General features: G+C 42.1%; 2 long non-coding RNA genes across 4 annotated transcripts; both read left to right on the top strand.

The window, feature by feature from the left end:
* The first annotated feature begins 7,852 nt into the window (after positions 1-7,852).
* On the top strand, positions 7,853-9,374 carry LOC307157095. 2 transcript variants are annotated; one of them, XR_013820862.1, is made up of 4 exons: positions 7,853-7,955; positions 8,462-8,557; positions 8,656-8,750; positions 8,927-9,374. It is a non-coding gene; the product is annotated as an uncharacterized lncRNA (long non-coding RNA). The 2 variants fall into 2 exon arrangements; XR_013820863.1 differs by having other exon boundaries at positions 7,855-7,955; positions 8,475-8,557.
* Positions 9,375-14,039: 4,665 nt separating this feature from the next.
* Positions 14,040-15,167, top strand: LOC307157569. Of its 2 annotated transcripts, none has more exons than XR_013821034.1 (4): positions 14,040-14,079; positions 14,243-14,338; positions 14,437-14,531; positions 14,706-15,167. It is a non-coding gene; the product is annotated as an uncharacterized lncRNA (long non-coding RNA). The 2 variants fall into 2 exon arrangements; XR_013821035.1 differs by having other exon boundaries at positions 14,058-14,079; positions 14,256-14,338; positions 14,706-15,166.
* Positions 15,168-16,481: the final 1,314 nt, after the last annotated feature.

Below are 16,481 nucleotides of genomic sequence, written 5' to 3'. Positions count from 1 at the left end.
TCTGATTTACTGCAGCGAGAATCGAAGCAATACAAGCAGGGGAAAGTTGTGCCTGCATCGTCATCGAATCCCACACCACACCGAGAAAAGTGGATCTCTGTACTGGAGAAAGCACACTCTTCTTGGCGTTGAGCCTCAACCCCAATTTCTTGATGTGAGCGAGAACGACATCTCGATGCCGAACCGCCTGAGACTGTGATTGAGCTAAAATCAACCAATCGTCGATGTAATTCAGAATGCGGATGCCCTGTAACCGCAGAGGAGCTAGAGCCGCATCCATACATTTCGTGAACGTTCGGGTGACAGTGCTAGGCCGAACGGAAGAACCCGATACTGGTACGCTTCGCCCCCGAAAGCGAACCTCAGGAACTTCCGATGTTGAGGAAGAATAGACACATGGAAGTAGGCGTCCTTCAGATCTATCGTGACAAACCAGTCCTCGGACCTGATTTGTGACACGATCTGTTTGAGAGATCTGCACTTCCCTGCAGTGCGATTTAAAAGACGCATATCTAAAATCGGACGCAACCCCCCGTCTTTCTTTGGAACAATGAAGTATCGGCTGTAATAACCTGACTCCCTGCTGGAGGGAGGAACCCGTTCTATGGCTTCTTTTTGTAGAAGAGTCATAACCTCCTGTTCCATTAGCAGAGCCTGCTCGGGGCCCACCACTGTGGGTAGAACCCCACTGAATCGAGACCTGAATTGAATTGCGTAACCTCTTTCGACCGTGTGCAGGACCCACTGAGATATGTTGGGAAGATTTTTCCACTCCTCCAGAAAATCTACTAAGGGTACCAGCCTCTCGAGGCTGGCCTCTGGTTGAATAATCTGAGTGACAGACACAGCACCCTGTAACGGCGCACCGGCAGGGAACGACTGGTCACTGTGAGCGTCAGGACTTCTCAGACGCGGCCTTCTTGGTGATAATAACTGTCCTCAGATCAGCCCTACCTCGCGAAGGTCGCGTCTGAGAGCGCCCCGACTCGTCCCTCCAGTTTCTCTGTGGAGGAGCACGAGACGCGACGCTCTGCTTTTTCTGTGCTCTCTTAGCTGAAGTACTCGGCGGCTGGGACTGCCCTCGCTCAGCAGCCCCAGGAACTCTAACTTTAAGGGGAATAAATTTATGAAAAGCAGCCGCTTGCTTTTTCTCCTCTTGAAATCTCTCGGTGACAGAATGTAAAGTGTCACCGAAGAGACCTGTAAGCGACATAGGAGCATTTAACAGAAGAGACTTGTCTTTTTCTTTCATAGAGGTCTGACTCAACCATAAATGCCTCTACGTGGCCACCAGGGCTGCCATAGAACGGCCGATAGATTTTGCCGTCTCCATAGTGGCCCGGAGAGTGAGATCTGCTGACTGCCTGAGCTCATTGATGGTTTCCATAGAGATCTGCCCCCCCTCGCCAGCTTCTTTAAGCAGTTGGCCTGATAAGCCTGCATAATAGCCATAGTATGCAGGCAAGCGGCCGCCTGGCCCGCCGCCGAGTAAGCCTTCCCCACAAGCACGGATGTATTTTTTAATGGTCTGGTGGGAAGAGCCGGTGCTTTAAGCGACGATGCCGATTCGGGAGAAAGATAGCTCGCAAGCGTCTCCTCCGCCTTCGGCATCGTCACATAACTATACGCTTTAGCTCCCATAATGTTACCATAAGCGTTAGATTGATTGGTGTAAATTCTGCTAGATACAGGTCTAGCCCAGGTCTTCGACACCTCAGTGTGAAGATCTGGGAAAAAGGGTAAAGACCGGCGAGAAGGCTGTTTGCGTGACGGCAGAAATCTTTCATCTAATTTGCTTTTAGGTCTAGACTCCTGCCTATCAACTGGCCAATCGATGCTGAGCTTTTCAACAGCACGGGACAAAACATCGATAAGCTCATCTTCAGCATGAGGCTGGAGTGACGAGTCTCCAGTCTCCTGAGTTCCAACACTTTCAATATCCAGCTCCTCAGAACTGGATAACTGAAGCTGCTGAACATCATGTGCCTCAGCCTGGGCGGAAGTAACCGCAGTGCGTGCTTCCAAACCCGGGACAGAGGCACTGGATCTCATCTGTGAAAGCTGAGTTAGGGCGGGGCCCGTCTCAACATCCTCGGTGAGATCCATCTGCGAACCCCACGACGAGCGTCTCCGCTCTGCCTCGACAGAAGCGGGACCCGAGCTGCGGGGCGCGCGCAGCAAACCGCCCTCCTCGAAGAGCGATCGCTGCGAGCGCAACGTTCTTAGGGGAAACCGCTCGCAATCAGCCCCCTCGAGAGCTGACTGGGCATGCTGCATTCCCAAACAAGCAACACATAGTTGGTGTGAATCCCCACCTGTGATGTAACGTGTACAGGGAGGAACACACTTTCTATAATGCTGCTCGCTCATCACTTTTTCTTTCTCTTGGCTCATTTTTGTTTTTTTAATATATATGGGGATATATATATAGTGAAAACTCCTGCCTAGTAACAACTAGAAACAGACAAACACGAAATAGACAGTTTTCAAACACACACAGATCGCTGCTGAAGTAACAGAAGCTGTTTCGCATGTGTTTTCAGGAGTGCTTTATAGTTTCCTGGTCGGTGACGTCACTCGCCTATGACGTTCCGTTTCGCCATTGACTGATTTCATTCATGCTTCAGACGCACTACGCTGGAGGCGTTCCCACCGCGTTTCCACGCAGCGGTAGTTCCCTGAAGGGGAACACCCTTTTCAGAAAGAATAGTTGTTTGTATATCACAACAGAAATAAACAAAATCACAAATAAACAAGTATTTTGAAACAATGAAATAAATAGTTTAAACTTTTCGTGTCTTTTTCATTTAAATATTAAAGTCGACATGAAATCAAAATTGACCCTATTTACTTTGTTAGCGCAATTAATCCGTGCAAGTTAATACACAGAAACACATTTTTTGCCGTGGTAATCTTTAATCAAAATCTGAAAAGTTACTTCCGGTCTGGAATGGCGTTCCTTTTCTGATGACGTCAGTTTGACGGCTTGGGTTGAAAACGCTTAACCACTCCCCTCAAACCGTTAGTCTGCTATGAGCAAGAGATGGAGAGGAGGAGCGCTAAAGTAAAACCCTACCCACTGTTCAATATTCCGTTTCACTTGGAAATACGTCACAACACTGGAGAAAAGTCGTTTGTTCCAGTTCACATGGACTTTAACTCAGCTATCTCAAGTTCTTCAATTCCTTACATATCTAAAACATAGTCCTTGGTCCAGATATGTTTTTTTCTAACTCTAACAGACCTATTCAATGGACTTGGTGCTGTTCCATGTTGTATGTCAGTAGAAGTAACACTTCCACTTGATTTCGGCATTTCAGCAAGGCGTTCCACACCTTACCATCATCAAGCAGGTAAGAATCTTCACCTTTCTTCTGTACAACAGTTTTTGGTTATGTGAACTTCTGATCACCCTTCTTTACCATCCAAGGTTTCTTAACTCGGACTAAATCACCAGGTCGGAATCTTGAAGGTTTTGCATTTCTCCTGGCATCAGTGTACCATTTAATCTTGTCTTGTTTCATTTCAATATGTTCTCGTATCAAGTTTCTGTCAGTTTCTTTTACCGGAATTGTGATTTGCATGATTTGTAACCAGAAAACATCCCAGCAAGCAATTTTGCGTTTAAAAGATGTCTAATAGCCGTCCAATCACAGCCCAGATGAAAATTTAATAGACGTCTAAACCATATCCCAAGAATTGACTAGTCATTTCATTTCATCATTTCTTTGTTATCTAATTGATAACTAGTCTATTCTTGGGCTATGGTTTAGACGTCTATTAAAGGGGTGGTAAAACACCTTTTTTCGAAGGCTTGATTGTGTTTGTGGGGTGCACTGTAACGTGTTCATGCTTCGTTTTTAAAAATTCACATTATTTTTCACATATTTAACCATTATTCTACACTGCTCTGTCCCTGCTTGTAAAAATGGTTGGATGATTTCCAGGTTTTATGAACACTGATCACATAAACGACAAAAACCACAAACATTCCAAGTTCGCTGCGCTGGTGATATTAAACAGAAGTTTGTATGTGTTTGTCGGATAAGTATGAATTAGCATTTAACAAACTGGTTTGTGGAGCCAAACAGCGTTGTCCTTCGTTTGCTTCCTTGCTACAATGTACAATTAACAATACGAATTATTACAGGAAAACACATCAACAAAAAAATCATACTTACAGGTTGTGGCTTGTAAACAACAGCTTCTGTTTTTAAAGTTGGAACTGCTCCATCTTTCAGGACAAGCCATTGTGCGAATCATGCATTGAACTCGCCTAGATTAAGGAAGCTTTCCTCCGGAAAATGTGCAGCACAGAGAGCGACATTTGGATTATAATTATGAGGGACAGAGTTAAAAATAAATTGTAACCATTGCTCCCTAACTCCACCATCCTTAGGAAGACTGGACAAAGTGGACCTGCAATCTGGGTGAAAATAACAGCGTTTTGACGGCATGGCGGCAACGACACTCTACTACCACAACCCCTCAACTCAAATTCAGCTTAGACTTCCGGTGAGAGTACGCTGTGCGCGAAATGGCTGCCGCTTCTCATCGTTAATCGTTGTTTTGTTTTGTTATTCGTTTGTTTGTTACGTTTCATCTTCTACTGTTAATGTCATCGTGTTGTTTGCTCCTGGGCGCCACTTCTGTCGCCGGAGCATCTGATTCTGGATGTTTTCTCGGGACATTAAAACTGGATAAATAATCTGGATAACCTGTCATTGGGAAAGAGCTTCTGGATCTGCCTTCTCAGGACATAAAATCTGGACTTAATGGAACAGTGTTGGATGTTTGAGTGAAGCTTCCTGAACTGCTATGTGATATTGGACTTACTAACTTACATCTTCTGAAGTCCCTATGACATTTCTTCGGACAATCTCTGCAAACTTCTGTTCAGCGTCTCACTTTGTGAAATCCCCGCGAGCCCTCTTACCACTGTCTCGGCTTTACCACTCTGCACTCTCGATAGGTAAGTTTCCTCTTGTTTATTGAGCAGTGTTTCCTTGTGGTTCTGCCCTTTCGTGTCTGGCTAACGTGGTGGTCTCGCTATACTTTTTCCCGCTAGCCCTCTACCGCTGCATATCCTTGAGTCCCATAACATCTGATGCAGCCAGTAAGCAAGTTTCCACTTGTTTTGCGAGCTGTTTAGTTTAGTTTTATGGATATCACTTAACATCAGCTGGGTTTGGCTAACGTGGTGTTGTTGTAAAGTGGGTGGCCATTCGGCTTTCTGTGAGTGCTGTCTTAAACTACAAAGAGATGTATTTTGCTATTAATAACTCTCCGGCATTGAGACTGCTGGCCCTGGGCTTTGTTGGGCTTTTTCTGCTTCTCATTTACGGTATGGATCTAAACTACACTTCATTGCAACTGCATAACCTAAATCGTCCATCCCGACTGGAAACCTCCACATTTGACTTATGTACTACTCTCGGAATTGCACGTTGTGCATGTTATATCCATCGGTCTGCTAAACGTTGAGGGTTTTATGACAATGACTACTTTCTGTCAATACCTGTCGCCGAGATCGAAACATAACCATAGTTACCATAATGATGTGACTCTCCACCGCGCCAGGACTCTCATACCACTAACCAGAGATGCGGTCTACTCGCCAACGCATGTTCCCCATCGACACAACTGTGCTCTTTTGAACACTCGTTCCCTGACTGGCAAAGGTACACTGCTGAATGAAATTACAACTGAGAGAGACCTGGATCTACTGTTTCTGACTGAAACCTGGCAAACACCTGATGACTTCATTGAATTGAACCTTTTAACTCCTCCTGGATATAGTTATCTGACAAAACCTCGACTTAGTGGCAGAGGTGGTGGTCTGGCTGTGATTTTTAAGAACAATTATAAAGTGACTAAATATGACATTCTTGATGCTCCTAGTTTTGAATGTCCTTCACTTCAACTCGCTGGCCCCGCTCCGCTTCTGATTTTGTTGATTTATAGACCTCCTTGAAATAATCCAAATTTTTGCTCTGATCTGACTGAACTTCTCACTCTCGCTTTCGCCCGGCATGATAGAATCATGATACTAGGTGACTTTAATATACATGTTGATTCTGATTGTACTGCTGCAAAATACTTTTTGTCTGTTTTGGATTATTTTGAAATATCTCAGCATATTGATTTTCCAACACATTCTCACTCTCATACTCTTGATTTGCTCTGTACTGTTTGTATTGACAATGTGCATGTTCAGGGTCATAATCTGGGCATCTCTGATCATAAAATAGTTGTCTTTGACTTCTCACTTCCCCTTGTAAAACCAAAAACTAAAACTACCATATCTTACCGGAACCTGAGATCTATAACTGTTGACAATTTCTCTGCTGCTATTGCTGTCTCTGCTCTTCCTTCCGCACTCAATCTCCTGAGTCCTGATGAGATAGTTTCAACCTATGATAAATCTATTGGTAATGTCTTGGATGATCTTGCTCCATTAATAACTAGAACTGTCCCGTCTACCCATTCATCTCCTTGGTTCACTTCTGAGCTTAGAGTTCTGAAAACAAAATGTAGGCGTCTTGAAAGACTTCACAAAAAATCTTCCCTTCTTGTCCATGCCATGGCTTTTTCTGATTCAGTACTGAAATATAAAGAAGCACTTAACATTGCACGCTCTAACTATCTTTCTACTGTTATCAACAAAGCTAAATGCAAACCTAAAGCTCTTTTCTCTGAGATAAACAAAATAGTCAAACCATCCTCTGTAGCTATTGCTGGGTCTGCTGATCTCTGTGAAAGCTTTCAGTCTTTTTTCCTACAAAAAATTGATAACATTTATCAATCTTTCTCTTCTACTGCCACTCCCCATTCAACTCCATATTTGATAGGTTGTCCATTAGACACTTTTTTACAAATACATCTGTGGTTGAAAAACTGATTATCACATTCTAATTCTGTTATTCTAATTCTGGAACTAAGTAACTTTTTTACCTTAACCGAACAGCTTCGGAGTCATTGGAATAGTTACATGACTTTTTTCAGGTTGAATGGTGGTCGTCTCGCACCCCCCGAGCGCCTGTGAGCGGAAAAACCACACTTGCAACTTTGGGCCGCCGGGCCGCCGGCCTCAGCGTCAGGAAGTATCGCGTGATATCAGGTCTCGCGATGTAACAAATTGCTTTACGGCACTGCACACATACACTATCTAAACATTTATGTGCTAGCCTTCTGTGTATCATACAGTACATACCTCAGGACATGGCTCCGTGCGTGGCTCACCGGGTTCTTTGAAAACAAATGCACATGACCAGCGGGAGAAGATGGGAGGGGGGAGAGTCGCCAACGAATTTTGACAACAGTGTGGTCAAATATCTATTCCAAAGCTGTCGGGGGAGCTCTATAGAGAAACCCGCGAGCAAAAAGCGAGAAAACAGCGAAGAAATCGGCAAAGCTGCATAGTTCTGCTTTAAATCATGCTTCTTTCACCTGCGGAATATTGTTCGTATACACCCCTCTCTTAACTTTGGAGATGCTGAAACTGTTATTCATGCTTTCATAACTTCCAGATTGGACTACTGTAACTCCTTATACAGCGGCCTACCCACCAAAGCAATACATCACCTTCAAATGGTACAAAACTATGCTGCTCGAGCATATACATATTACATATAATAAAAAATCTGCACATATTACCCCTATCCTTCATCAACTTCACTGGCTTCCTGTGGTCAATCGCATCCAGTTTAAACTATTAGTCTTAGTTAATAAAGCCTGTCACGGTCCCACACCTCAATACCTCGCTGAGTTAGTGCAACCATACATTCCTGCCCGGACTCTTAGATCTAGCAACTGTAGCCAGGTCAGTAGAGGGCGCTACTGAGGGTATCAGTAGAGGGTGTAATTTCCCTTTAAATATGTCACTTCCTTTTGGGTGGAATGGCTGCAGTGCTTGAATTGTTTGGCATGGTCGGTCGCTGGAAGAACAAGCTCTGGTAGGTTTATTTAAGAGGTTATGGTCTTAAGAATAGTGTTTTAATGCTCACTGGTGATGCTTTATGATGGTTTTGACGTGTTGGCCAAGAGCCAGCGATTTTGAGTGTCAGTGTTGCTTTAATTGGGCCAGGGGTGTTTAATAGTGATGGCAAAATGAGGCTTCCTGAACCACTGAGACCTCGCAGCCCATTGCTTCAGCCAAAGGTTCATTACTCGAAGCTTCATTCAGCATTGCTCACTAGTGACACCTAGCTACTGTGCAAAGAAATAGCAGACAAATGAATTCATTCTGAACCAGTGTCGCGCCCTCCCTCCCACCGAACCGATGACATATTTACACAAACCGAGGCCTCGTTTGTCATTAGTCACGTGATTTTCACGTTAACAACACAAGCCTCGAATCGCGGCTTCATCTGGCACGCCCACTTTTTCTCGACACACGCTCCGACGCCTCGGTTCAAATGTCACATCACTAGTGTTTAATCCATTCATTGTGTCTATGAAGTTGTTTTGTTTAGACATATGGTCTAAATATCCTAATGGTGAGAAGGTTTGACTGGATGAGTTGTGGACACTGGGTTACCATTGCAGTACACTGCACGTGAGTGTTTGTCCTTTATCAAAACAGGTTGTTTTATTGTCCGAAATGAGCTGTGAAAAACCTTTTTGTATGTATTAAAACAAATAAATACTTTTTAGAGAAGTTTCCTTAAAGGCCCTCACATTGGCTATGCTGAACGAGATGAGCAGTGGACATTAACGACGGTTGTACTTCCAGTGTCTTCTGAAATAAGGTATCTATTTATTCATGTAATTCTGGAATAGCTAGTATATTTTAACATTGATTGACATTGTAATTTTACTTTGTACGGGCCGTGGTTTCTAGTAGGAACTGATGCTATGTCTAGAGATAATACTTGTATGCTATAATAAGAATGTGTTTTTGTTTTATTGTTTTTTTTCTTTATAGAATTCGATCCATCCAGTGCAAATGACCACTGTTTTTCCCTACCTTTATTTTTCAGTTTCTTAATAGGATTATGGTATTGTAATCGGTTTATTTGTTTGTTTGTTGGCCCAAAAATTAATCCGTTGTATTTTCTTTATGGTTTATTTTGTGAACTCCAAGCTAGGTCATATCCAACAGCTCCCAAAAGAGTAACTAGTGGGGGAAGATACTCATTTTGATTTATACACCCGTGTGGTGTGGAAAGTTTGGTGTGTATTTGTACACGCAGTGTGCGGTGTAGAAAGTTTGTAATTTCTTTTTGGGGTGTATTGTATTTATTCATTTGTTGTGTATATTTTCATAAGTATTGTTACCCCACATAGTCTCTTCTACTGCCACCCTGTATTACTAAATGTGGCTAGCTTGTGAAAGAAATCGAATGAGACCAGAATCCATGTATTTAATAAAAGCGATGTATTAATTTTTATAGCAGTCTTGCCTTAAGTTTATTCATTTAATTGGATAGCCTAGCGGGAAATCCCTTTATTGACTTGGGGACTCCTACCCAAACAAAATTGGAGTGGCGTAGTCAAAATCAGTAACCAAACACCTCTATTGCCTTGTCACATTTGGCGCAGTCGGCAGGGTATTGCTTGAAAGCTTTATTGCTATTGTTTTTGATTATCTGGGCCTATTTTTTTTTTTTTTTCTTTCTTTTTGTGTGGTTGTTTTGAAAGGTGGGAAAACAGTGGTCAAGGATTCAAGTCATCGGTCAACGTGGTCAAGCCTGAAGACAGCGGCGCCTCCTATAATTTAGCTTGATTAATTGTCTTGTCTTGAGTTGTTGGTTTTTAATGTTTTTCCTGTTTTATTTAGTATGGCAGATGAGGATGTGTCAGCTCAGCTTAGGACACTTACTGAGTTGGTGAAACAGCTCCAGGTAGAAAATGCTAAACTTAGATCAGAGGCAAGTCAGAGTTCATCCTCTGTCTCCACGGGTGTTCTCCCTATTGGGGAACAACGGCCTCTGTCTGCTGGTACTAGTGTTATGGGTGGTTCTCCTATATCAAATCCTGTGGGAGCCGTAGAACGTTATGTTTATGTACCCCGAGAACGCAAGTGCCCTAGATTTTCTGGGAAATTATCCCAAGACTCTTTGACCGTAAAAGATTGGGTTGAGGAGGCCCGACGGCATCTGTCCATGCGCCCAAGGTTACGTTCTGAGCAGGTTTTGGCCATTTTTGATCTACTGGATGGTGAAGCTAGGACCAAGGTTAGGTTCCGTTCCTTATCTGAACGAGATGACCCTGAGAAGATCTTTAACACTAGAAGTCCCAGAGATTTGTAACCCTCCTTTAGCCAAGTGGATGCTAACTGGTTAGTCTTTTGGCTATCATTAGCATCAATTCATGTGTAAATGTGGTCATTACCTGAGCAATCTGCAGGGGGGTTGGGGGTGTGTGTGTGAATGGTTGTTGGTGGCTTGTTTGTATGTGTGGGGGAGGGAGGGCTGCTAAAAGCAAAGAACTTGATTGACCATGTCTCACATTGGCATGTAGGGTCTTGCCCAGGTGTAAACAGGTATGAATTAGCACATCTAGCTCTCAAATGAGAGGTAATTCCTTATGTGCTGAGGTGGATAAAATCTCACTGCACATAGCCTACTACTTCAGTGCCCTCAAGAATTCTGTGGTGTACGAACCTCCTCTCCAAGAAAAGGAAATGCAGACAAGACTCACCACTCGGCAGGCCTTGGAAATGATCCTGAGTGAAGTAAACCCTTGTGACTCAGATGGAGAAGACATAGAACTTCAGCCGGATTCGGACTCAGAGCTGTCTGATCTGTCTTCAGGTTAAGTTTCATTTCATATTATTTCCTATTTCATTTCAAACCAGTAAGTGGAAAACACCAAAAAAGCAGAGTGGAGTGACATAAATATTTACTCTGCCTTTTTTGTATTGTCCACTTTTTTGTTTGTACTACTTAGCAGACATTCACTGCCATCTGAAGTGCAAAACATTATTAGTTGTTTCTTTGCTTTAGTTGTATCTTTTTATTTAGGAAGATATTTCAGACATTATTCCGATACAGAGAAGGAGATACTGGAATTATTATTAGTATCTATGCATGCATTTGTGATATCATTTGACTTTTCCATTGCTCACAATTTGAATTTGTTCACACTGCAGATGAGGAGACTGCTCCTCAACCAAAAAAGAGAGCCCGTTTGGGGACTGACCTGACAGAGACAGCGAAAGATGGCACAGTGTGGGGTGAAGAACAGGTGGGGACGCGTCTCCCTTTCACCCCAATAAAAGCGTACACTGCAGATGGAGAGCCAATGGCTAAGGCCAGGAAAAGTATCTCGAGTCGCCTTCAGAGCTTCCTGTGTTTCATCACTCTTGACATGCTTCATAGCATTCAAGAATGGACTATTCAACATGCACAGGAAACGGAGCATGTTCATGGCCCTCCCTGAACTAATGGCATTTATTGCAATTGTCATCTTGCGGGGGCTTACCAAGGTTCCATCACTACGTGACTGCTGTTCAGCAAACCTGGGAAATTGGAACAATTGGAACAATGCCGCGAAACCGCTTCCAAGACATCATGCGACACCTACGCTTTGATGACAGGTCCACCCGGAGTGATCAAGCAAAGACTGATAAGTTTGCTGCAATTTCCAGTGTGTGGGGATCATTTGTCACCAATTGCATCACGTCCTACAACCCTGGTCTACATATCACCGTTGATGAACAGCTTTTCCCGTCAAAGACTCACTGCTGTTTCCTGCAGTATATTGCAACTAAACCTGACAAGTTTGGGATCAAGTTTTGGGTGGCTTGCGACCTAAAATCCAAGTACATTTGTAATGTCCTCCCATATCTTGGCAAGGACACTAGTCGTCCCAGTGGAGAGAGACTGTCTGAAAATGTAGTGATGAGGCTGATGGAACCATTCCTAGACAAGGGCAGAAATGTTACCACGGACAATTTCTTCACATCGCTGTCACTTGCGCATAAACTTCTTAGCCGGAAAACCACCATCCTCGGCACAGTCAACAAGATTCGCCGGGAAATCCCTCAATCCGCTAGACACACAGATCGCAATGAATTCACCACTCAGGTATGTTGCAGGTCTTTTGTGGTTCTATGTTTATGTGTTTCTAATTTTTAGAATCAACACCGCCAAGTGTGTCATTGTGTCATTGTGTGTAAAAGTGCTATGAAAATAACAATTTATCTTATTTATTAGGTGTTTTCAACCACTGCTGCTACGCTGACGGCGTATGCGGCCAAACGGAAGAAGACCGTCTACATTCTTAGCAGCGTGCATAGCGTGATTCAGACTGATAATACCACCAAAAGGAAGCCAAGCACGGTCACCCTTTACAACACCACAAAGTGCGGCGTGGATGTGATGGACCAGATGGTGCGGGAGTACACTGTCCGCACAGGGACACGGCACTGGCCAGTTGCCGTGTTCTATAACATGATTGACATGGCAGCACTGAATGCACATGTTGCTGTATCAAGCATGCACCGGAAGGCAGGAAAGACGGGTGGACTTCCTGGTGGAGCTTGCAAGAGAGTTGGCTAACTCTCATATGTGTGCGAAGAAGGCAAGAAAAGAACAATTGCTTCGGACACAACCCTCCACACCTAGCCCTGGAAAAAGAGCCATGTGTCAGGTCAAACACCAATGCAAGAACAATCATGCCACTGTGCGATGTGTTCACTGCTACAGATACACATGTGGTAAATGCAGACGGGAGATACCATGGCAGTGCCAGGATTGTGAGTGATTGCTGGAATGTACTCACTCACTTTTTAATATTATATGTAAATATGTGTACAAATGGTTGGTTTCTTTTTTTTTTTATTGTGTACTGTTTTTATCAATAAATCTCAGCAACAAAGGAAAAAAAAACATGTGTGTTGATTTCTCCCTAAGATGGCAAAGTGAAACACAAGTTTCCTTGAAGTGGCTCAGCATGGCCCCACATCATTTACATAACAAAAGCAACTGTTCACAGCTGATTAAGGATATTAGCCTAAAGCCTTCCAGCCCATCGGCTGTCCTGCGGGTTTTATAGGTAGAAAAGCCAAATGGCTGCTCTCTGGGACTTCTAGTGTTAATATAATAACTGGTGTTTATGGGTGTTCTCAGTCGTATATTAGTCTCCAGAAGCAGTTCTTCCAGCGACGACAACTAGAAGGCGAATCATTGAGAGAGTATTCTTATGCTCTTATGTTCTTCATAGACGTGATTCAACGTAAAGACCTAGCTTGTTTGCTAACTCAGACACTGTTTTATGAGATAACTTTATAGAATCATTGAGAGAGTATTCTTATGCTCTTATGTCCTTCATAGACGTGATTCAATGTAAAGACCTAGCTTGTTTGCTAACTCAGACACTGTTTTATGAGAGAACTTTATAGAATCATTGAGAGAGTATTTTCATGCTCTTATGTTCTTCATGGACGTGATTCAACGTAAAGACCCAGCCTGTTTGCTAACCCAGATACTGTTTTACGAGATTCATTTATAGAATCATTGAGAGAGTATTTTTATGCTCTTATATCCTTCAGGGACGTGATTAAATATAAAGACTCAGTATGTTCTGCTAACCCAGATACTGTTTTACGAGATTAGTTTATAGAATCATTGAGAGAGTATTTTCGTGCTCTTATATCCTTCAGGGACGTGGTTAAACGTAAAGACCCAGCATGCTTTGCTAACCCAGACACTGTTTTATGAGATCAATTTATAGAATTTGTGAGAGATGGCATGCTTCGTTGTGAATTACGTCGCCATGTTAGACTGGATCCTACCCTAAGTTTTCTAGATACCCGACAGGAAGCTTTGTGTTGGGTAGAAGAAGGTGACGACCCTGGTGTACTGCGGCCTCGTGCCCAGTCTTGTAATGTTGTTAATATTATAGAATTCTCAGCCTATTTTAATGCGGTGCTTGGTAAATCCCCTTTAGGCCTTGGCAGTAGTGATTGCCTTTTGGGTGGTTCACCGGGACGGTGACTATTAAAGCAGGGGTGTATGTAGCCAGGTCAGTAGAGGGTGTAATTTCCCTTTAAATATGTCACTTCCTTTCGGGTGGAATGGCTGCAGTGCTTGAATTGTTTGGCATGGTCGGTCGCTGGAAGAACAAGCTCTGGTAGGTTTATTTAAGAGGTTATGGTCTTAAGAATAGTGTTTTAATGCTCACTGGTGATGCTTTATGATGGTTTTGACGTGTTGGCCAAGAGCCAGCGATTTTGAGTGTCAGTGTTGCTTTAATTGGGCCAGGGGTTTTTAATCCATTCATTGTGTCTATGAAGTTGTTTTGTTTAGACATATGGTCTAAATATCCTAATGGTGAGAAGGTTTGACTGGATGAGTTGTGGACACTGGGTTACCATTGCAGTACACTGCACGTGAGTGTTTGTCCTTTATCAAAACAGGTTGTTTTATTGTCCGAAATGAGCTGTGAAAAACCTTTTTGTATGTATTAAAACAAATAAATACTTTTTAGAGAAGTTTCCTTAAAGGCCCTCACATTGGCTATGCTGAACGAGATGAGCAGTGGACATTAACGACGGTTGTACTTCCAGTGTCTTCTGAAATAAGGTATCTATTTATTCATGTAATTCTGGAATAGCTAGTATATTTTAACATTGATTGACATTGTAATTTTACTTTGTACGGGCCGTGGTTTCTAGTAGGAACTGATGTTATGTCTAGAGAATTCTTGTATGCTTTAATAAGAATGTGTTTTTGTTTTATTGTTTTTTTTCTTTATAGAATTCGATCCATCCAGTGCAAATGACCACTGTTTTTCCCTACCTTTATTTTTCAGTTTCTTAATAGGATTATGGTATTGTAATCGGTTTATTTTGTTTATTTGTTTGTTTGTTGGCCCAAAAATTAATCCGTTGTATTTTCTTTATGGTTTATTTTGTGAACTCCAAGCTAGGTCATATCCAACAGCTCCCAACAGAGTAACTAGTGGGGGAAGATACTCATTTTGATTTATACACCCGTGTGGTGTGGAAAGTTTGGTGTATATTTGTACACGCAGTGTGCGGTGTAGAAAGTTTGTAATTTCTTTTTGGGGTGGATTGTATTTATTAATTTGTTGTGTATATTTTCTTTTTTTGAAGTATTGTTACCCCACATAGTCTCTTCTACTGCCACCCTGTATTACTAAATGTGGCTAGCTTGTGAAAGAAATCGAATGAGACCAGAATCCATGTATTTAATAAAAGCGATGTATTAATTTTTATAGCAGTCTTGCCTTAAGTTTATTCATTTAATTGGATAGCCTAGCGGGAAATCCCTTTATTGACTTGGGGACTCCTACCCAAACAAAATTGGAGTGGCGTAGTCAAAATCAGTAACCAAACACCTCTATGGCCTTATCACACAACGAAAATTTGCTTGTCGTCCCCAGGTTTAAACTATCTACTGTGGGTGGTAGGGCTTTTAGTGCTGTAGGCCCTAAGCTATGGAATAAACTGCCCCCTAATCTTCGTGCCATCGACAACCTCCAGATCTTCAAATCAAAACTTAAAACTCATATATTTACCATGCTCAATAAATAATCTTCAATTCTATTTTTCTGTCTACCACTCTCTCACCTGTATTTTATTTTACATACTTTGCCGAAATTTATATGTTGCTAAAAAGGCTTATATGTTTGTTATCTTTGACTTATGTTCATTATTTGTAGTGTTTGTTTCCATCTGCTTTCTGTTTGTTTGCTTGATATAGCCTAATAAGCTGATTGCTTGTTTCTTTTGTCTGTCTACTATTTGTATTATTTTGTGAAGCGACCTTGGGTTCTTGAAAGGTGCTATAAAAAATAAACGGTAACACTTTACGGTAAGGGTACATGAATTATCATGAATTCATGTATAAATTCATGCATGAAATATGCATTCATTCATGCATTAATATCTCATGAATCATCAGGAACTAACACGAGTTCAACGTTTTTCATTCATGACTTCATGGATGAACAACACCTTAATTAAAACATTAACTAAGATGAGTACATCATCATGAATTATGATTTATTACGCATGATCATGATGTTTTTTTTTTGTTCACACAAAAAATTGGTCTTTACCACCCATTGTGGATAAAGCTATGGTTATGGTACATGAATCATCATGAATTCATGCATAAAGTATTAATTCATGCATGCAAGACTACTCTTCGAATTATTAAAGGAATGTACAAAAATCCACATTATCTAATGCATGCATACAGGCTAGAACAGTATATCAATTAATGTGAGAACTTTTTTTCTGAATTTTGATCTGAGTTTCCAAGCATGTTCATGTCTTCTTCATAGCCTGCAGGTAAATGGACAGACCCCAAAATTGGCCAATCACAGCACATAACATACAAATTCTGTTGGCATTCAAATTCAGTAGTCATCATTAACTAAGCATTATTTATCTATGACTTCATCATGTGTGTGGCCCTTCAACTAAAGTGGTGACTTGGCGCTTTGAAACACTGATGAACAATGTGGCATAACTGTGAAATGACATGAATATGAACATGAAAGTT

Source organism: Squalius cephalus (genome assembly GCF_949319135.1).
Source record: "Squalius cephalus genome assembly, chromosome: 4".
NCBI classification, from domain to species: Eukaryota; Metazoa; Chordata; class Actinopteri; order Cypriniformes; family Leuciscidae; genus Squalius; species Squalius cephalus.
Note: the sequence above shows the minus strand (reverse complement) of the source record. Positions and strands in the feature narration are given on the sequence as shown.